A 22639-nucleotide genomic window follows, 5' to 3' on the forward strand; every position below is an offset into this window, starting at 1 on the left:
TGGCCTTCAGGATACAAAGGTTCCTGAGTCATTTTACCAGTTCTAGTAGCCACTCTAACAGCAAATTCATTATTCTTACTATTCAATTCATTGAGCAAATCATTCTGAGCTTTAAGTACCTGTTCTACTTGAGTGGTAACCATAGAAGCATGTTTACTAATGAGCTTAAGTTCACCTTTAACTCTAGACATATAATCACTCAAGTGTTCAATCATATAAGAATTTTGTAATTGTCTACCAAAATAAGCATTAAAATCTTCTTGCTTAACCATAAAGTTATCAAACTCATCTAAGCATTGGCTAGCAAACTTAGTAGGAGGGATTTCAGCTTTATCATATCTATAGAGAGAATTTACCTTCACTACCTGTGTCGAGTTATCAAGACCGTGTACTTCTTCAATAGGTGATGCATTAAGACCATGTATTTCTTCAACGGGCGGTAAATTAAGACCATGTATTTCTTCAACAGGAGGTAAATTCTTAACATCTTCAGCTTTTATACCTTTTTCTTTCATAGATTTCTTTGCCTCTTGCATATCTTCAGGACTGAGAAATAGAACACCCCTTTTCTTCGGAGTTGGCTTAGGAGTTGGTTCAGGAAGTGTCCAATTATTTCATTGGTCAACATATTATTCAATAGAATTTCCGCTTCATCTGGTGTTCTTTCCCTGAAAACAGAACCAGCACAACTATCCAGGTGGTCTCTGGAAGCATTGGTTAGTCCATTATAAAAGATATCAAGTATTTCATTTTTCTTAAGAGGATGATCAGGAAAAGCATTAAGTAATTGGAGAAGCCTCCCCCTAGCTTGTGGGAGACTCTCTTCTTCAATTTGCACAAAATTATATATTTCCCTTAAAGCAGCTTGTTTCTTATGAGCAGGGAAATATTTAGCAGAGAAGTAATAAATCATATCCTGGGGACTACGCACACAACCAGGATCAAGAGAAGTAAACCATATTTTAGCATCACCCTTTAATGAGAACGAAAATATTTGAAGGATATAATAGTAGCGAGTTTCTCATCATTAGTGAATAGGGTGGCTATATCATTTAATTTAGTAAGATATGCCACAACAGCAGATTCATAGCCATAAAAAGGACCAGATTCAACCAAAGTAATTATATCAGGATCAACAGAGAATTCGTAATCCTTATCAGTAACAAAGATAGGTGAAGTAGCATAAGCAGGATCATATTTCATTCTAGCATTCAGAGTTTTTTGTTTCAGCTTAGCTAATAATTTCTTAAGATCACTTCTATCATTGCAAGCAAGAAAGTCTCTAGCAGTTTCTTCGTCCATAACATAGCCCTCAGGCACAACAGGCAATTCATATCTAGGGGGAGAATCTTCATCATCACTTCCATCAATATTATCATTTTCAATAATTTCATTCTCTCTAGCCCTAGCAAGTTGTTCATCAAGAAATTCACCAAGTGGCACAGTAGTATCAAGCATAGAAGTAGTTTCATCATAAGTATCATGCATAGTAGAAGTGGCATCATCAATAACATGTGACATATCAGAATTAATAGTAGAAGCAGGTTTAGGTGTCGCAAGCTTACTCAAAACAGAAGGTGAACCAAGTGCAGAGCTAGATGGCAGTTCCTTACCTCCCCTCGTAGTTGAGGGATAAATTTTTATTTTTGCGTCTTTCAAGTTCTTCATAGTGACCAGAAGATATAAATCCCAAGTGACTCAAAGAATAGAGCTATGCTCCCCGGCAACGGCGCCAGAAAATAGTCTTGATAACCCACAAGTATAGGGGATCACAACAGTTTTCGAGGGTAGAGTATTCAACCCAAATTTATTGATTCGACACAAGGGGAGCCAAAGAATATTCTCAAGTATTAGCAGTTGAGTTGTCAATTCAACCACACCTGGATAACTTAGTATCTGCAGCAAAGTGTTTAGTAGCAAAGTAATATGGAAGTAACGGTAACGGTAGCAAAAGTAATATTTTTGGGTTTTGTAGTGATTGTAACAGTAGCAATGGAAAAGTAAATAAGCGGAGAACAATATGTGAAAAGCTCGTAGGCATTGGATCGGTGATGGAGAATTATGCCGGATGCGGTTCATCATGTAACAGTCATAACATAGGGTGACACAGAACTAGCTCCAATTCATCAATGTAATGTAGGCACGTATTCCGAATATAGTCATACGTGCTTATGGAAAAGAACTTGCATGACATCTTTTGTCCTGCCCTCCCGTGGCAGCGGGGCCCTATTGGAAACTAAGGGATATTAAGGCCTCCTTTTAATAGAGTACCGGACCAAAGCATTAACACATAGTGAATACATGAACTCTTCAAACTACGGTCATCAGCGGGAGTGGTCCCGATTATTGTCACTTCGGGGTTGCCGGATCATAACATATAGTAGGTGATTATAGACTTGCAAGATAGGATCAAGAACTCACATATATTCATGAAAACATAATAGGTTCAGATCTGAAATCATGGCACTCGGGCCCTAGTGACAAGCATTAAGAATAGCAAAGTCATAGCAACATCAATCTCAGAACATAGTGGATACTAGGGATCAAACCCTAACAAAACTAACTTGATTACATGATAAATCTCATCCAACCCATCACCGTCTAGCAAGCCTGCGATGGAATTACTCACGCACGGCGGTGAGCATCATGAAATTGGTGATGGAGGATGGTTGATGATGACGATGGCGACGGATTCCCCTCTCCGGAGCCCCGAACGGACTCCAGATCAGCCCTCCCGAGAGAGTTTAGGGCTTGGCGGCGGCTCCGTATCGTAAAACGCGATGAATCTTTCTCTCTGATTTTTTTCTCCCCGAACACGAATATATGGAGTTGGAGTTGAGGTCGGTGGAGCTCCAGGGGGCCCACGAGGTAGGGGGCGCGCCCAGGGGGGCAGGCGTGCCCCCACCCTCGTGGAAAGGGTGTGGGCCCCCTGGCCTTGATTCTTTCGTCAGTATTTTTATATTTTCCAAAAATAATCTCCGTGAAGTTTCAGGTCATTCTGAGAACTTTTGTTTCTGCACAAAAATAACACCATGGCAATTCTGCTGAAAACAGCGTCAGTCCGGGTTAGTTCCATTCAAATCATGCAAGTTAGAGTCCAAAACAAGGGCAAAAGTGTTTGGAAAAGTAGATACGACGGAGACGTATCAGGCTACCTTGCTGCACTTTTGTTACTACTATCGTTACTTACTCGTTACAAATTATCTTGCTATCAAACTACTCCGCTACTTACAATTTCAGCACTTGCAGACATTACCTTGCTGAAAACCACTTGTCATTTCCTTCTGCTCCTCGTTGGGTTCGACACTCTTACTTATCGAAAAGAGCTACAATTGATCCCCTATACTTGTGGGTCATCATGCACAACAAGCGAACTATGATCTTCAACGATGATGGCACATACGACTCCATGAGTGAAGAAGAAATGGAAGCCCTTGAGAACGTGGCCATGAACCGGCGCGTGAATGAAGATGAAGATGATCAAGTCTTTTGTGACAACGATTCAAGTCTCTCTCGTGGTCTCCAAGGTCTTGACGCTCCAACACCACCAAGAATAAGACCAACGGTGACATATCTTCCACACCAAGGCCGGCATCAATGGGCGCTCCGTGAAAGTCATCATCGACGGAGGAAATTGCCACAACTTGGCAAGTGAAGAGCTATGTTCCAAGCTGCAATTTTCCAAGAAGAAGCATCCTCGTCCCTACAAGATGCAATGGTTGAGCGACTCCGGCACTATTCAAGTGGAGCATACGATGCAAGTTTCCTTCAAGATCGGCGCCTACGAGGACACCTTGGAGTGCGACGTGGTTCCTATTTCCGTGTGCCATATTCTCTTGGGAAGACCTTGGCAATTCGACTGCGGCGTCATCCACAATGGAAGAACTAACCACTACAGCTTCAAGATGAAGGGCAAGGAGTACGTACTACGACCAATGTCACCAAGCCAAGTGATCGCCGGCAAGCAAGCATCCACACATCGTGGAGATACTAGTGAGAGAGTGAACCACCACAAAGAAAGTGAGCGCCACAAGCCCAAATTGAGTGACTCTTCGCCAAGAGAGAAAAACTTAGTCCTCCTAGCCACAAAAAGAGAGATGAGAGAAGTGTGTGAGAACCCATCGAGTGTCATCCACTATGTCCTACTATGCAAAGATGAGGTGGCAAAAACTAACACTCCTAATCCTCTTCCTCTAGTGTTCTCTAACTTGTTGCGGGAATTTGCGGATGTCTTTCCCGATGAGCTACCTCCCGGTCTTCCTCCTCTACGTGGCATTGAACATCGGATCGACCTCATCCCCAGTGCACCTCTTCCTAACAAGGCTCCATACCGCGTCAACCCCGAAGAAACTAAGGAGATCCAACAACAAGTACAACAACTCATCGACAACGGTCATGTACGTGAAAGCTTAAGTCCTTGTGTCGTTCTGGTTATCCTTGTGCCTAAGAAAGACGGTAGTTTTCGCATGTGCTCCGGTTGTAGACCCATCAATGCTATCATCGTTTGTTATAGGCACCCCATTCCTCGCCTTGATGATATGCTAGATGAGCTTAGCGGTGCCACCATTTTCTCAAAAATTGATCTTAAAAGTGGCTATTACCAAATACGCATTCAAGAAGGTGATGAATGGAAAACCACTTTGAAAACTAAATTTGGCTTGTACGAGTGGTTAGTTATGCCTATGGGTTTATCGGAAGCTCCCGGTACTTTCATGCGTCTTATGCATTTCGTGCTTCGTCCATACATTGAAGTGTTTGTTGTGGTCTACTTTGACGACATACTTGTATTTAGCAAATCCATCAAAGATCATGTAAATCATGTTAGGGCCGTATTGCAAACTCTTCGCAAGGAACGTCTTTATGCCAACATGGAAAAATGCACTTTTGGTGTTGACAAACTTGTTTTCTTGGGTTTCGTTGTTTCTTCAAAGGGTGTTCATGTTGATGGATCAAAAATTGAAGCAATTAAAACTTGGCCACAACCAACTAATTTGCAACAAGTGTGTAGTTTCCTTGGTCTAGCGCCGCACTGTTGCATGCTTTGATTAAGAAAAATGCACCCTTTGTTTGGGGACCTTTGCAATCTACCGCATTTGATGAGCTCAAATCTTTGCTTACTCATGCTCCGATTCTTGCTTTGCGTAACTTTGACAAAACTTTTGAGGTTCATTGTGATGCTAGTGGTAACGGAATTGGTGGAGTTTTGATGCCAGAGAAGCGATTCATTGCATACTTTAGTGAAAAACTTTCCGGTGCCCAACTTAACTATCCCATCTATGACAAAGAATTTTATGCTTTAGTGCGTGTGTTGCAGGTTTGGGAGCATTATCTTCGCCCACATGAGTTTGTCATACATATCGATCATGAGACACTTAAGTACCTTAAAGGCCAAACCAAGTTGAATAAATGGCATGCTAAATGGAGTGAATTTATTAAATCTTTCCCCTATGTGATCAAGTACATTAAGGGCAAAGAGAATGTTGTGGCGGATGCTCTTTCCCGCAAATGCGTGTTAATTACTCAACTTGAATTGAATGTTGTTGGATTTGATCATATCAAAGATTTGTATGAGCACGATGTGACTTTTGCTACTCCTTTTGCTAAGTGTGTGATGCATACATCTTGGGAACGATATTATATCAAAGATGGTTATCTAATGAGAGCTAACAAACTATGCATCCCCGAGTCTTCTCTTCGTTTGTTACTTTTGCAAGAGGATCATGGAGGCGGACTCATGGGACATTTTGGACGCGACAAGAGTTTTGCCACGCTCTCCGAGAACTACTTTTGGCCCAAGATGTTCCGCGATGTCTGACGCTTCACCAACCGGTGCTCTACATGCCGCAAAGCTAAGTCACAATCTCAATCTCATGGTTTACATATGCCACTTCCTATTCCACATCAACCATGAGAAGGTATTAGCATGGATTTTGTGCTTGGATTACCTAGGACTCAAAATGGCAAGGATTCCGTATTTGTTATTGTGGACCGATTCTCTAAAATGGCTCATTTTATCTCATGCAATAAGATATACGATGCTTCACATGTTGCAAATCCTTTTTATAGGGAAATCTTTAGGTTACACAGAGTGCCAAAGACAATTGTGTCGGACCGAGATGTCAAGTTCTTAAGCTACTTTCGGAAGACGTTATACGCCAAGCTCGAAATCAAGCTACTCTTCTCGACGGCATATCACCCTCAAACCGATGGCCAAACGGACGTCACCAACCAGACGCTTGCCACTCTCCTATGCGTGTTGATCAAGAAGAACATCAAGGAGTGGGAGGAGTGCTTACCCATGCCGAGTACACCTACAACGGCTCAAGACACTCTACCACTGTTGGGGAACGCAGTAATTTCAAAAGATTTCCAACGCACACGCAAGATCCATCTAGGTTATGCATAGCAACGAGAGGGGAGAGTGTTGTCCACGTACTCTCGTAGACCGAAAGAGGAAGCATTATCACAACGCGGTTGATGTAGTCGTACGTCTTCACGATCCGACCGATCCTAGTACCGAAAGTACGGCACCTCCGCGATCTACACACGTTCAGCTCGGTGACGTCCCACGAACTCTAGATCCAGTTGAGTGTCGGGGGAGAGCTTCGTCAGCACGATGGCGTGATGACGGTGATGATGAAGTTACCGACGCAGGGCTTCGCCTAAGCACTGCAACGATATGACCGAGGTGGAAATCTGTGGAGGGGGGCACCGCACACGGCTAAACAATCAACTTGTGTGTCTATGGGGTGCCCCTCCCCCGTATATAAAGGAGTGGAGGAGGGGAGGGCAGGCCCTCTCATGGCGCGCCCAAGGGGGGAGTCCTACTCCCGGTGGGAGTAGGATTCCCCCTTCCCTAGTTGGAGTAGGAGAGGAAGGAAGGAGGAGAGAGGGAGAAGGAAAGGGGGGCGGCCCCCCACCGCAATTTGGATTGGGCATGGGGGGGGCGCCCCCACCTTGGCCGCCTCCTCCTCTCTCCCACTAAGGCCCAATAAGGCCCATATACTCCCCGGGGGGTTCCGGTAACCCTCCGGTACTTCGGTAAATGCCCGAACTCACCCGGAACCATTCCGATGTCCAAACATAGGCTTCCAATATATCGATCTTTATGTCTCGACAATTTCGAGACTCCTCGTCATGTCCTTGATCACATTCGGGACTCCAAACAACCTTCGGTACATCAAAACACATAAACTCATAATACCGATCGTCATCGAACGTTAAGCGTGCGGACCCTACGGGTTCGAGAACTATATAGGCATGATCGAGACTCATCTCTGGTCAATAACCAACAACGGAACCTGGATGCTCATATTGGTTCCTACATATTCTACGAAGATCTTTATCGGTCAAACCACATAACAATATACATTGTTCCCTTTGTCATCGGTATGTTACTTGCCCGAGATTCGATCGTCGGTATCTCAATACCTAGTTCAGTCTCGTTACCGGCAAGTCTCTTTGCTCGTTCCGTAATGCATCATCCCATAACTAACTCATTAGTCACATTGCTTGCAAGGCTTATAGTGATGTGCATTACCGAGAGGGCCCAGAGATACCTCTTTGATAATCGGAGTGACAAATCCTAATCTCAATCTATGCCAACTCAACAAACACCTTCGGAGACACCTGTAGAGCATCTTTCTAATCACCCGGTTACGTTGTGACGTTTGATAGCACACAAAGTGTTCCTTCGGTATTCGGGAGTTGCATAATCTCATAGTCATAGGAACATGTATAAGTCATGAAGAAAGCAATAGCAACAAACTAAACGATCAAGTGCTAAGCTAACGGAATGGGTCAAGTCAATCACATCATTCTCTAATGATGTGATCCCATTAATCAAATGACAACTCATGTCTATGGCTAGGAAACTTAACCATCCTTGATTTAACGAGCTAGTCAAGTAGAGGCATACTAGTGACACTCTGTTTGTCTATGTATTCACACATGTACTAAGTTTCCAGTAATACAATTCTAGCATGAATAATAAACATTTATCATGATATAAGGAAATATAAATAACAACTTTATTATTGCCTCTAGGGCATATTTCCTTCAGTCTCCCACTTTCACTAGAGTCAATAATCTAGATTACACAATAATGATTCTAACACCCATGGAGTCTTGGTGTTGATCATGTTTTGCTCGTGAGAGAGGCTTAGTCAACGGATCTGCAACATTCAGATCCGTATGTATCTTGCAAATCTCTATGTCTCCCTCCTTGACTTGATCGCGGATGGAATTGAAGCATTGATACGTCTCCAACGTATCTATAATTTTCTATTGTTCCATGCTATTATATTATCTGTTTTGGATGTTTAATGGGCTTTAATATGCTATTTTATATTATTTTTGGGACTAACCTATTAACCGGAGGCCCAATGCCAGTTGCTGTTTTTTGCCTATTTCAGTGTTTTGCAGAAAAGGAATATCAAACGGAATCCAAACGGAATGAAACCTTTGCGAGGATCTTTTTTGGAACAAACGCAATCCAGGAGACTTGGAGTGGACGTCAAGGAAGCGACGAGGCAGCCACGAGGTAGGAGGGCGCGCCTAGGGGGGTAGGAGCGCCCCCCACCCTCGTGGGCCCCTCGTGGCTCCACCGACCTACTTCTTTCGCCTATATATACTCTCATACCCTGAAAACATCGGGTGGAGCCACGAAACCACTTTTCCACCGCCGCAACCTTCTGTACCCGTGAGATCCCATCTTGGGGCCTTTTCCGACGATCTGCCGGAGGGGGGTTCAATCACAGAGGGCTTCTACATAAACACCATAGCCTCTCCGATGATGTGTGAGTAGTTTACCTCAGACCTTCGGGTCCATAGTTATTAGCTAGATCGCATCTTCTCTCTCTTTGGATCTCAATACAAAGTTCTCCTCGATTCTCTTGGAGATTTATTCGATGTAATACTTTTTGCGGTGTGTTTGTCGAGATCCAATGAATTGTGATCAAGATTATCTATGAACAATATTTGATTCTTCTCTGAATTCTTATATGCATGATTTGATATCTTTCCAAGTCTCTTCGAATTATCGGTTTAGTTTGGCCTACTAGATTGATCTTTCTTGCAATGGGAGAAGTGCTTAGCTTTGGGTTCAATCTTGCGGTGTCCTTTCCCAGTGACAGCAGGGGCAACAAGGCACGTATTGTATTGTTGCCATCGAGGGTAAAAAGATGGGGTTTATATCATATTGCTTGAGTTTATCCCTCTACATCATGCCATCTTGCCTAATGCGTTACTCCGTTCTTATGAACTTAATACTCTAGATGCATGCTGGATAGCGGTCGATGTGTGGAGTAATAGTAGTAGATGCAGAATCGTTTCAGTCTACTTGACACGGACGTGATCCCTATGTTTATGATCATGCTTAGATATTCTCATAACTATGCGCTTTTCTATCAATTGCTCGACAGTAATTTGTTCATCCACCGTAAAATATGCTATCTTGAGAGAAGCCACTAGTGAAACCTATGGCCCCCAGGTCTATTTTACATCATATTAGTTTCCTGTCAACTAGTTATTTCTGTCGCCGTTTATTTTGCAATCTTTAGTTTTCCAACCTATACAACAAAAATACCAAAAATATTATCTTAATATCTTTATCAGATCTCACTTTTGCAAGTGGCCGTGAAGGGATTGACAACCCCTTTATCGCCTTGGTTGCAAGGTTCTTATTTGTTTGTGCAGGTACTAGGCCACTTGCGTGTAGTCTCCTACTGGATTGATACCTTGGTTCTCAAAAACTGAGGGAAATACTTACGCTACTTTGCTGCATCACCCTTTCCTCTTCAAGGGAAAACCAACGCATGCTCAAGAGGTAGCAAGAAGGATTTCTGGCGCCGTTGCCGGGGAGGTTTACGCCAAGTCAAGTCAAGATTTGATCTCCTGCCAACGTGCGGATTTCTGGCACCGTTGCCGGGGAGATCTACGCTCAAGTCAAGACATACCAAGTACCCATCACAAACTCTTATCCCTCGCATTACATTATTTGCCATTTGCCTCTCGTTTTCCTCTCCCCCACTTCACCTTTGCCTTTTCTTCGTCTTCTTCCCGTATGTCTTTTTGTTTGTGTTTCCATGTGCCTTCTATTTTCTTGCATCTTTGCTTGCTAAAAATCTATTGATATGGATCCACTTAAAGTGTTCTACTTGGATCATCTTCGATCTATATGTGCTCGTGCAGAAACCCCAACTAGTTTAGTTGAGGGAAAATCTTTAGAGGAGCATGCTCATTTTGTGCGTCATCATTTGTCTGAAACGGGGAAGCTCTTATGGTATCAAATAAATAGCTTGCTATGCTATGCTTGGGATCTTTGTGAAATTTATGACTTTACTTGTTGCTCTAAGAACCCTAAAAAACACCTTCCCTACCTATGTGAGTTTAATGATAATGAAATCTTATCTTCTTATGGAAAGGGTGTTTATAGTTACTATAATATCGAACAAATTGAAGAATTTGTCGTTTTTAAGGGTGCTCATGAAGTTGCTTCTTTGATTGAAAAGTATGATATTATTCTCTACAAATCTGAAAATTCCGACATACTTAAATATTGCTATGAAAACTATGCTCATAATGCCTATGTTAAGGAATTTATTGAGAGAATGACTGTTGCTTTGGAAGAAAATAATGATATGCACGAATCTATAGATAATTATGATTTCGATGATTTGATTGACTTATCCCTTGATGAACATGATGCTTGCTATTCTTATGGCCATGATGCCAATATTTATGGAGATGAATTTGCTATAGTTCCTTATGTTAAACATGAGATTATTGCTATTGCACCTATACTTGATAGTTCCTTGAATCAAAAGCATGATTGCAATGATTTTACTATAAATTATATTGATGTCAATTGTGCTAATAATATGCAAAACCCTAAGCTTGGGGATGCTAGTTTTGCTATGTCTACTACTTGTTGCAATGATCATGATTGGGGTTATTCTTCTTACGATCTTGAAAATTTATTTTAGTCCCATGATGAATATGAGATTGATAATAGTGTTTGCAATAATATTGAAAGTGGGTTTGGAAGAGTGTCAACTTTAGATCCCACATACTTGGAGAATGTTCAATCTTATGGTATTTTTGATAAAAGTGGGTTTGGAGAGGTCATGACTTTAGTTAATGATAATCCCACTATTTTGGAAGAGTGTCAGCTTCGCATGCATGTGGATCGTGTTGAGAATATGTTATGTGATAGCTATTTTGTTGAATTTGCCTATGATCCTACATGTAATTATTATGAGAGAGAAAATATGGTTGTAGAAATTTTTATCTTACTAAATTACCTCTCGTCATGTTGAGATTGCTATCATCTCTTTCTTCTTCCTTGCATATGCTAATTTTTTGCTTGCTATGATAATTTGTTTGCTTATAAAATGCCTATGCATAGGAAGTATGGTAGACTTACATGTGTTTATCACATGTTTTATGATGCTCTCTTTGTGCTTCAATTCTTGTCTTTCATGTGAGCATCATTAAAATTATCAATGCCTAGCTAAAAAGGCTCTAAAGAAAAGCGCTTGTTGGGAGGCAACCACATTTTATTTTTTTTCTTGCTTTTTGTTCCTGTTTAGTAATAAATAATTCATCTATCCTATGTTTAGATTTGGTTTTATGTTTTAATTAGTGTTTGTGCCAAGTAGAACCTTTGGGAAGACTTGGGTGAAGTCTTTGTGATCTTGCTGTAAAAAACACAAACTTTAGCGCTCACGAGATTAGCTGCCAATTTTTACTGGAGAGTGATTTTAGGTTGGTTCTTTTTGAAGATGATTAATAGATAAATTACTCACGTCCACCAATTTATTTCAGAATTTTTGGAGTTCCAGAAGTATTTGTTTGATCCAGATTGCTACAGACTGTTCTATTTTTGACAGATTCTGTTTTTCGTGCGTTGTTTGCTTATTTTGATGAATCTATGGCTAGTATCGGGAGGTATGAACCATAGAGAAGTTGGAATACAGTAGGTTTAACACCAATATAAATAAAGAATGAGTTCATTACAGTACATTAAACTGGTGGTTTGTTTTCTTATACTAACGGAGCTCATGAGATTTTCTGTTGAGTTTTGTGTTGTGAAGTTTTCAAGTTTTTGTGTAAAGATTTGATGGATATTGGAACAAGGAGTGGCAAGACCTAAGCTTGGGGATGCCCAAGGAAACCCAAGGTAAAATTCAAGGACAACAAAAAGCCTAAGCTTGGGGATGCCCCTGAAGGCATCCCCTCTTTTGTCTTCGTCTATCGGTAACTTTACTTGAGGCTATATTTTTATTCACCACATGATATGTGTTTTGCTTGGAGCGTCTTGTATGATTTGAGTCTTTTCTTTTTAGTTTACCACAATCATCCTTGCTGTACACACCTTTTGGAGAGACACACATGAATCGTAATTTATTAGAATACTCTATGTGCTTCACTTATATCTTTTGAGCTAGATAATTTTGCTCTAGTGCTTCACTTATATCTTTTTAGAGCACGGTGGTGGTTTTATTTTGTAGAAATTATTGATCTCTCATGCTTCACTTATATTATTTTGAGAGTCCTTTAGAACATCATGGTAATTTGCTTTGGCTATAAAACTAGTCCTAATATGATAGGCATCCAAGATGGATATAATAAAAACTTTCATATAGAGTGCATTGAATACTATGAGAAGTTTGATACTTGATAATTGTTTTGAGATATGAAGATGGTGATATAAGAGTTATGCTAGTTGATTAGTTGTGAATTTGAGGGATACTTGTGTTAAAGTTTGTGATTCCCGTAGCATGCACGTATGGTGAACCGTTATGTGATGAAGTCGGAGCATGATTTATTTATTGATTGTCTTCCTTATGAGTGGCGGTCGGGGACGAGCGATGGTATTTTCCTACCAATCTATCCCCCTAGGAGCATGCGCGTAGTACTTAGTTTCGATAACTAATAGATTTTTTCAATAAGTACGTGAGTTCTTTATGACTAATGTTGAGTCCATGGATTATACGCACACTCACCCTTCCACCATTGCTAGCCTCTCTAATACCGCGCACCTTTCGCCGGTATCATACACCTACCATATACCTTCCTCAAAACAGCCACCATACCTACCTATTATGGCATTTCCATAGCCATTCCGAGATATATTGCCATGCAACTTTCCACCATTCCGTTTATTTATGACACGCTCCATCATTGTCATATTGCTTTGCATGATCATGTAGTTGACATCGTATTTGTGGCAAAGCCACCTTCATAATTATTTCATACATGTCACTCTTGATTCATTGCACATCCCGGTACACCGCCGGAGGCATTCACATAAAGTCATATTTTGTTCTAAGTATCGAGTTGTAATATTGAGTTGTAAGTAAATAAAAGTGTGATGATTATCATTGTTAGAGCATTGTCCCAGTGATGAAAGGATGATGGAGACTATGATTCCCCCACAAGTCGGGATGAGACTCCGGACGAAAAAAAGAGGCCATAAAAAAGAGAAAGGCCCAAATAAAAAAATGAGAGAAAAAGAGAGAAGGGGCAATGCTACTATCCTTTTACCACACTTGTGCTTCAAAGTAGCACCATGATCTTCATGATAGAGAGTCTCCTATGTTGTCACTTTCATATACTAGTGGGAATTTTTCATTATAGAACTTGGCTTGTATATTCCAATGATGGGCTTCCTCAAAATATCCTAGGTCTTCGTGAGCAAGCAAGTTGGATGCACACCCACTTAGTTTCTTGTTGAGCTTTCATACACTTATAGCTCTAGTAAATCTGTTGCATGGCAATCCCTACTCACTCACATTGATATCTATTGATGGGCATCTCCATAGCCCGTTGATACGCCTAGTTGATGTGAGACTATCTTCTCCTTTTTTTCTTCTCCACAACCACCATTCTATTCCACCTATAGTGCTATGTCCATGGCTCACGCTCATGTATTGCGTGAAGATTGAAAAAGTTTGAGAACATCAAAAGTATGAAACAATTGCTTGGCTTGTCATCGGGGTTATGCATGATTTAAATATTTTGTGTGGTGAAGATAGAGCATAGCCAGACTATATGATTTTGTAGGGATAGCTTTCTTTGGCCATGTTATTTTGAGAAGACATGATTACTTTATTAGTATGCTTGAAGTTTTATTATTTTTATGTCAATATTAAACTTTTGTCTTGAATCTTTCGGATCTCAACATTCATGCCACAATAAAGAAAATTACATTGATGATTGTGTTAGGTAGCATTCCACATCAAAAATTCTGTTTTTATCATTTACCTACTCGAGGACGAGCAGGAATTAAGCTTGGAGATGCTGATACGTCTCCAACATATCTATAATTTTTTATTGTTCCATGCTATTATATTATCTGGTTTGGATGTTTAATGGGCTTTAATATGCTATTTTATATTATCTTGGGGACTAACCTATTAACCGGAGGCCCAGCGCCAGTTGTTGTTTTTTGCCTATTTCAGTGTTTCGCAGAAAAGGAATATCAAACGGAATCCAAATGGAACGAAACCTTCGCAAGGATCTTTTTGGAACAAACGCAACCAGGAGACTTGGAGTGGACGTCAAGGAAGCAAGAAGGCGGCCACGAGGTAGGAGGGCGCGCCCAGAGGGGTAGGCGCGCCCCCCACCCTCGTGGGCCCCTCGTGGCTCCACCGACCTACTTATTTCGCCTATATATACTCTCATACCCTGAAAACATCGGGGGGAGCCACGAAACCACTTTTCCACCGCCGCAACCTTCTGTAACCATGAGATCCCATCTTGGGGCCTTTTCCGGTGATCTGCCGGAGGGGGATTCGATCACGGAGGGCTTCTACATCAACACCATAGCCTCTCCGATGATGTGTGAGTAGTTTACCTCAGACCTTCGGGTCCATAGTTATTAGCTAGATGGCTTCTTCTCTCTCTTTGGATATCAATACAAAGTTCTCCTCGATTCTCTTGGAGATCTATTCTATGTAATACTTTTTGTGGTGTGTTTGTCGAGATCCGATGAATTGTGGGTTTATGATAAGGATTATCTATGAACAATATTTGATTCTTCTCTGAATTCTTATATGCATGATTTGATATCTTTGCAAGTCCCTTCGAATTATCGGTTTAGTTTGGCCTAATAGATTGACCTTTCTTGCAATGGGAGAAGTGCTTAGCTTTGGGTTCAATCTTGCGGTGTCGTTTCCCAGTGACAGCAGGGGCAGCAAGGCACGTATTGTATTGTTGCCATCGAGGATAAAAAGATGGGGTTTATATCATATTGCTTGAGTTTATCCCTCTACATCATGTCATATTGCCTAATGCGTTACTCCGTTCTTATGAACTTAATACTCTAGATGCATGCTGGATAGCGGTCGATGTGTGGAGTAATAGTAGTAGATGCAGAATCGTTTCGGTCTAGTTGACACGGACGTGATGCCTATGTTTATGATCATGCCTAGATATTCTCATAACTATGCGCTTTTCTATCAATTGCTCGACAGTAATTTGTTCACCCACTATAAAATATGCTATCTTGAGAGAAGCCACTAGTGAAACTTATGGCCCCCGGGTCTATTTTGCATCATATTAGTTTCCCGCCAACTAGTTATTTCTATCGCCGTTTATTTTGCAATCTTTACTTTTCCAATCTATACAACAAAAATACCAAAAATATTATCTTATAATCTTTATCAGATCTCACTTTTGCAAGTGGCCGTGAAGGGATTGACAACCCCTTTATCGCGTTGGTTGCAAGGTTCTTATTTGTTTTTGCAGGTACTAGGCGACTTGCGTGTAGTCTCCTACTGGATTGATACCTTGGTTCTCAAAAACTAAGGGAAATACTTACGCTACTTTGCTACATCACCCTTTCCTCTTCAAGGGAAAACCAACGCATGCTCAAGAGGTAGCAAGCGTCTCTTGATGTGCTTGGTTCTCTTGTGAAATCTGGATTCCTTTGCCAAGGCAATTGCACCAGTATTGTCACAAAAGATTTTCATTGGACCCGATGCACTAGGTATGACACCTAGATCGGATATGAACTCCTTCATCCAGACTCCTTCATTTGCTGCTTCCGAAGCAGCTATGTACTCCGCTTCACACGTAGATCCCGCCACGACGCTTTGCTTAGAACTGCACCAACTTACAGCTCCACCGTTCAATATAAATACGTATCCGGTTTGTGACTTAGAGTCATCCAGATCAGTGTCAAAGCTTGCATCGACGTAACCATTTACGACGAGTTCTTTGTCACCTCCATAAACGAGAAACATATCCTTAGTCCTTTTCAGGTATTTCAGGATGTTCTTGACCACTGTCCAGTGATCCACTCCTGGATTACTTTGGTACCTCCCTGCTAAACTAATAGCAAGGCACACATCAGGTCTGGTACACAGCATTGCATACATGATAGAACCTATGGCTGAAGCATAGGGAATGACTTTCATTTTCTCTCTATCTTCTGCAGTGGTCGGGCATTGAGTCTGACTCAACTTCACACCTTGTAACACAGGCAAGAACCCTTTCTTTGCTTGATCCATTTTGAACTTCTTCAAAACTTTATCAAGGTATGTGCTTTGTGAAAGTCCAGTTAAGCGTCTTGATCTATCTCTATAGATCTTGATGCCCAATATATAAGCAGCTTCACCGAGGTCTTTCATTGAAAAACTCTTATTCAAGTATCCTTTTATGCTATCCAGAAATTCTATATCATTTCCAATCAACAATATGTCATCCACATATAATATTAGAAATGCTACAGAGCTCCCACTCACTTTCTTGTAAATACAGGCTTCTCCAAAAGTCTATATAAAACCATATGCTTTGATCACACTATCAAAACGTTTATTCCAACTCCGAGATGCTTGCACCAGTCCATAAATGGATCGCTGGAGCTTGCACACTTTGTTAGCATCTTTTGGATTGATAAAACCTTCGGGTTGCATCATATACAACTCTTCTTCCTGAAATCCATTCAGGAATGCAGTCTTTACATCCATTTGCCAAATTTCATAATCATAAAATGCAGCAATTGCTAACATGATTCGGACGGACTTAAGCATCGCTACGGGTGAGAAGGTCTCATCGTAGTCAACTCCTTGAACTTGTCGAAAACCTTTCGCAACAAGTCGAGCTTTGTAGACAGTAACATTACCGTCAGCGTCAGTCTTCTTCTTGAAAATCCATTTATTCTCGATGGCTTGCCGATCATCGGGCAAGTCAACCAAAGTCCACACTTTGTTCTCATACATGGATTCCATCTCAGATTTCATGGCCTCAAGCCATTTCGCGGAATCTGGGCTCATTATCGCTTCCTCATAGTTCGTAGGTTCGTCATGGTCAAGTAACATGACCTCCAGAACTGGATTACCATACCACTCTGGTGCGGATCTTACTCTGTTTGACCTACGAGGTTCAGTAGTAACTTGATCTGAAGTTACATGATCATTATCATTAGCTTCCTCACTAATTGGTGTAGTAATCACATGAACTGATTTCTGTGATGAACTACTTTCCAATAAGTCTACTTTCCTCCCACTCACTTCTTTTGAGAGAAACTCCTTTTCTAGAAAGGATCCATTTTTAGCAACGAATGTCTTGCCTTTGGATCTGTGATAGAAGGTGTACCCAATAGTCTCCTTTGGGTATCCTATGAAGACACATTTCTCCGATTTGGGTTCGAGCTTATCAGGTTGAAGCTTTTTCACATAAGCAACGCGGCCCCAAACTTTAAGAAACGACAACTTGGGTTTCTTGCCAAACCACAGTTCATAAGGTATCGTCTCAACGGATTTAGATGGTGCCCTATTTAACATGAATGTAGTTGTCTCTAAAGCATAACCCCAAAATGATAGCGGTAAATCAGTAAGAGACATCATAGATCGCACCATATCTAATAAGTACGATTATGATGTTCGGACACACCATTACTCTGTGGTGTTCCGGGTGGCGTGAGTTGCAAAACTATTCTGCATTGTTTCAAATGAAGACCAAACTCGTAACCCAAATATTCTCCTCCACGATCAGATCGTAGAAACTTTATTTTCTTGTTATGGCAACGCAGTTGATGTAGTCGTACGTCTTCACGATCCGACGGATCCTAGTACCGAAAGTACGACACCTCCACGATCTGCACACGTTCAGCTCGGTGACGTCCCAAGAACTCTAGATCCAGCTGAGTGTCAGGGGAGAGCTTCGTCAGCACGACGGCGTGATGACGGTGATGATGAAGTTACCGACGCAGGGCTTCGCCTAAGCACTGCAACGATATGACCGAGGTGGAAATCTGTGGAGGGGGGCACCGCACACGGCTAAACAATCAACTTGTGTGTCTATGGGGTGCCCCCTCCCCCGTATATAAAGGAGTGGAGGAGGGGAGGGCCGGCCCTCTCATGGCGCGCCCAAGGGGGGAGTCCTACTCCCGATGGGAGTAGGATTCCCCCTTCCCTAGTTGGAGTAGGAGAGGAAGGAAGGAGGAGAGAGGGAGAAGGGAAGGGGGCCGGCCCCCAACCCCAATTCGGATTGGGCTTGGGGGGGCGCCCCCACCTTGGACGCCTCCTCCTCTCTCCAACTAAGGCCCAATAAGGCCCATATACTCCCCGGGGGGTTCCGGTAACCCTCCGGTACTCCGGTAAATGCCCGAACTCACCCGGAACCATTCCGATGTCCAAACATAGGATTCCAATATATCGATCTTTATGTCTCGACCATTTCAAGACTCCTCGTCATGTCCGTGATCACATCTGGGACTCCGAACAACCTTCGGTACATCAAAACACATAAACTCATAATACCGATCGTCATCGAACGTTAAGCGTGCGGACCCTACGGGTTCGAGAACTATGTAGACATGACCGAGACTCATCTCCGGTCAATAACCAACAACGGAACCTGGATGCTCATATTGGTTCCTACATATTCTACGAAGATCTTTATCGATCAAACCGCATAACAACATACGTTGTTCCCTTTGTCATCAGTATGTTACTGCCCGAGATTCGATCGTCAGTATCTCACTACCTAGTTCAATCTCGTTACCAGCAAGTCTCTTTACTCGTTCCGTAATGCGTCATCACGTAACTAACTCATTAGTCCCATTGCTTGCAAGGCTTATAGTGATGTGCATTACCGAGAGGGCCCAGAGATACCTCTCCGATAATCGGAGTGACAAATCCTAATATCGATCTATGCCAACTCAACAAACACCTTCGGAGACACCTATAGAGCATCTTTATAATCACCCAGTTACGTTGTGATGTTTGATAGCACACTAAGTGTTCCTCCGGTATTCGGGAGTTGCATAATCTCATAGTCATAGGAACATGTATAAGTCATGAAGAAAGCAATAGCAATAAACTAAACGATCAAGTGCTAAGCTAACAGAATGGGTCAAGTCAATCACATCATTCTCTAATGATGTGATCCCGTTAATCAAATGACAACTCATGTCTATGGCTAGGAAACTTAACCATCTTTGATTCAACGAGCTAGTCAAGTAGAGGCATACTAGTGACACTCTGTTTGTCTATGTATTCACACATGTACTAAGTTTCCGGTTAATACAATTCTGGCATGAATAATAAACATTTATCATGATATAAGGAAATATAAATAAAAACTTTATTATTGCCTCTAGGGCATATTTCCTTCAACCACCGGCAAGTCCCCCTTCGAGGTTGTCTATGGCTTCAACCTTTTGTCGCCGTTGGACATCCTTCCTCTACCGCTTCAAGAATGAGCAAACATGGACGCTAGCGCAAGAGCCACCTACCTCAAGAAGATTCATGAAGAAACACGTTCCACAATCGAGCATCAAGTACACCGACTCGCCTCCAAGCTCAACATCAACAAGTCACCGATGGTGTTCCAACCGGGCGATCTAGTATGGTTACATCTCCGCAAGGACCTTTTCCCCAAGGAGCGCAAGTCCAAGCTACTTCCGAGAGCCGATGGACCATTCAAGGTGCTCGCAAGCTACAACGAAAACGCCTACAAGATTGACGTTCCACGTGACAAGTACAATGTAAGCGACATCTTCAACGTCAAGGACTTAGCCAAGTACCATGGTGATGATGATGGTGATCCGTGGACGGATCTCTCCCAAGGGGGGGAGATGATGCGGAGCATCCCTCGTCCATCCACATGGACACCCCATCACCACCACAATCACCGAGAGGACCAATGACAAGAGCACGTGCATGCGCCATTGAGAACGAGGTTAACTCCTTCCTCTTCGAGCTCCATTCAAATTCACACGAGAGTTGGGTCCTACCTCAAACGGAAGTGTTATGCATGCTTAGGTACCAAAGTGTTGATCGTGAATAGGCTAGCATGGAGACCCGAGCACCTATGGACGAGGAGAAGGAAGAATGGAGCGAGAAGAATGAAGAAGAGGGGGGACTGGACACTCCGGGTGCCCGGCCACTTTGGCCCCGGGTGCCCGGCCCCAACCTAGGCGCGGCCCCTGCCAGCCCCGGGTGCCCGGCCATGGAGGGCCCAGGTGCCCGCAGCCCCCTGGGCGCTGCTCCCAGACGACCCCGGGTGCCCGTCCTTGGAGCCCCGGGTGCCCGCCCCCCTGCTCCAGCCACCTAGCACCACCCGGGTGCCCGGGCTTGGGACCCCCGGGTGCCCGGCCCACCATCAGTCGGCTCCTGACCGGTCCGGGTGCCCGGCCGAACCTGAGCGCATGTTCTTGTCCGGTCCGGGTGCCTGGACCCCTCCGAGAGTGCCTGTGTGCAATTGGGGTTTCGACCCTTGTATCCCTCTCTCACTTCTACTTTGTTCCTAGGATATATAAACTCCTTCCCTAGCTCATTTGAGGGGTCAACAAAGTATTACATAGACAAAGAGAGAGCTTTGCTCATCTTCCTCCTCTTGGAGATCTAGACCTCCTCTTGGAGAAGCTCCTCTTGGAGATCAAACCCTCCTCTTGGAGAAGATCCTCTTGGATATCAAGACCTCGCCTAGTGGGAAGAACTTTTACCCTAGTGCTATTTTCCTTGAATTGTCCTTGTATACTTATGGATCTCATGTATGCTACTCTAGTGGATGTGTTATTTGGGTTTGTTTGAGTGATTTCCTCCTTGTGTTCTTGTGTGTTCTTCCTCTTTCCCCCCTCCTAGTGTGAAAAGATCCCCTCTAGGGTTTCACCCTACAACACAACACATGAGTGATGTCGATGGTGGTGCTATCGCGCACCCGATCTCGAGCTCCGAGGTGAAAGCCTAGGTCTGACCGAGTTGGTTATACATGGCAATGACGACGTTTTTACGTTGTTACCTTGTTGAAGGCATTGCTCAGATATGCTTAGACTTGTTCTTCAGGGTGAAAATCTAGATCTAGCCATTGGTGGTTGGATCCGGTGATGGCGGCGCTTGAGTGCCGCTCCCTGCCTGAAGGCGTTGCTGTTGAAGAACCTCCTCATTGTGTGGTATCATAAGATGATTGGTGCGGATATGGTCATTGTTGTAGTTTGCTGATCGTGGATCTGGTCGTTTTTTCTTGCCTACGCATAGCTTTGGCCTTATATGACTTTGCTATTTGCTGGCGTGTTTTTTGTGTGAGTGTGTTGTTGGCTGTGTGCATCCTAGTTATGCAGAGGTCGGTGTATGCTCATTGTGTTTGTATCATCTTGATGCTCCATTGTGAGTCAATAAAATTCACCCTTTGTCGAAAAACATCCTCCCCCTGAATTTCAGGGTGGGATCGTGTTTAACCCCTCACGTAATGCACACCCAACCAATCCACAACTAATCTTCCCCTGAAGGGACCGACCCTTATTTAAACCCCCCAAGTAATCCTAGTAGTACACACTTTCTAAATCATGAATAAACAACCTGTCGGAAATCGAGTATGCCTACACGCACGCGTGAATTAGCCTAATGCCTTCGTATCCTACTTTTTTGCGGGATATATCTTACTTCTACCACGGTAATATTGTAGCAGAAGTACCGCTATAAAAAAACTTTGTAGCAGAAGTAGAAGTAGAAGTATGAAAGCATAGGGTCATGAAATTGTTCATTGTTTTGTTTAGAGATTTGTTCATTTTTTTTGTGTTGCATTGTTTTTAGAGATTTGTTCGATGTACTCCACCATACTATAATGTTTGAATGCTTGTATGAGAACCGAATGAGCGATTTCCTAAAGTACCATGGACAGGGATTCAGGAGGATTAGAAGGGAAAGAAATTATCAGGACGGAATGGCAAAAGGTTGTATGAGAACCGAATGAAGCCTAAAAATGAGACTGGCGGAGGTATGTCAAAGTCTATTAAAAAGTTTCCTAAAAAAAAGTCTATTAAAAAGCATAGAAGGTGGCGTGCGTGTGTGCGCGCGCGGTGGTCGGAGATGGATAGTCGTGCTCTATGATGCACTTGTATTCTCTTGAATGAGGGGATGTGTGGCCAGTCGTTTAGGTCACTTGAAGTCAGCTCAATCTGGGAATATTTCAATTAAGATCCATCTTATTAATTAACAAACCAGGGCATTTGGTCTAGTGGTATGATTCTCGCTTTGGGTGCGAGAGGTCCCGAGTTCGATTCTCGGAATGCCCCTTTTTTTCTTTTTTTTTCTTCTTTTTTCAATTTTATTTATTTTGCCTGGATAGGATTAACCATTATTCAGGCAAGGAGTCTCCTACCGAGTACTATTAAATCCTTGATAAG

The 22639-nt window shown here is 42.6% G+C and overlaps 1 non-coding gene across 1 annotated transcript; it reads left to right on the forward strand.

Moving 5' to 3' along the window:
- Nucleotides 1-22456: 22456 nt before the first annotated feature.
- TRNAP-UGG (transfer RNA proline (anticodon UGG)) lies at nt 22457-22528 on the forward strand. Its single transcript has one exon. It is a non-coding gene; the product is annotated as a tRNA-Pro (tRNA).
- Nucleotides 22529-22639: the final 111 nt, after the last annotated feature.

This window comes from Triticum aestivum, chromosome 6D, assembly GCF_018294505.1.
Source record: "Triticum aestivum cultivar Chinese Spring chromosome 6D, IWGSC CS RefSeq v2.1, whole genome shotgun sequence".
NCBI lineage: Eukaryota > Viridiplantae > Streptophyta > Magnoliopsida > Poales > Poaceae > Triticum > Triticum aestivum.